This window comes from Trichosurus vulpecula, chromosome 4 (assembly GCF_011100635.1).
Source record: "Trichosurus vulpecula isolate mTriVul1 chromosome 4, mTriVul1.pri, whole genome shotgun sequence".
NCBI classification, from domain to species: Eukaryota; Metazoa; Chordata; class Mammalia; order Diprotodontia; family Phalangeridae; genus Trichosurus; species Trichosurus vulpecula.
The window spans coordinates 215,478,699-215,479,526 of NC_050576.1; positions in this window are offsets into that span (position 1 = coordinate 215,478,699).

Below are 828 nucleotides of genomic sequence, written 5' to 3' on the forward strand. Positions count from 1 at the left end.
CTTAGGTCTCTAGCGCTGAGTCATTTTCTGGGGGTCCTCTAGGGGTAGTGTTCTGGTCAAATGAATGACTGCCAGTATCCCCTGCCTTCCCTGTACTTTCTTACTATTAGCCTTAGGCAGAGATACCTGCCTGCTATTTTCCCTAGCCCTACACACCTCAAGAGTCCCAGGTTTGGGGTACATTTTTGGTTTTATTTAACTATTTACTTAAAATAGAAGGGGGAAATGGGAGGAGAAAAAACCCAGTGTATTACCTTACCTGCATTTTTTGCATCTTTCTCTAGTGGTGGTTTGGATTCATTTCCTTCCTGTTTAAAGTGCCATCTGTAACAAGAAAATTTCTGTGGCTGTTAACCCATGATCTGTCATGAGAATGATTCTTTTCCATTGAGTTTCTTCAGGTCTTCCTTGCCTTTCCACCTTGCTCTTGCCTTTCTCCCTCTCCCCCCAATTCCAGTATTTGGTATTTGGCAGTTCAGCCTGAATTTCCACTTTCCACCCTCCTTCCTTTTCTCTTAGGCTTCCCCTTCTGTGTGCCTCACAATTAAAGTACTGGCTGCCTGAAAAGTTACCACTGTGCATGAATAATTGAGCTCCTTTGCTCTGTTCTCAGTGGCCCTGGGGGCCATTAGGGAGGACTCCAGCACTTAGGGATGAAGCCTAGGCAGAGGAAGCAATCACTCCAGTGCCCTCATTGTATTGTGCATTTCATGCCCATAACCATAAATCTTAGTGTTGAACTACTTGCCTCCCAGAGTATCCAGTCCCTAGGGCGCAGGCATGTTCATGTAACACATTTCTCTGCACCCAACAACTCTGAGAGCTTTG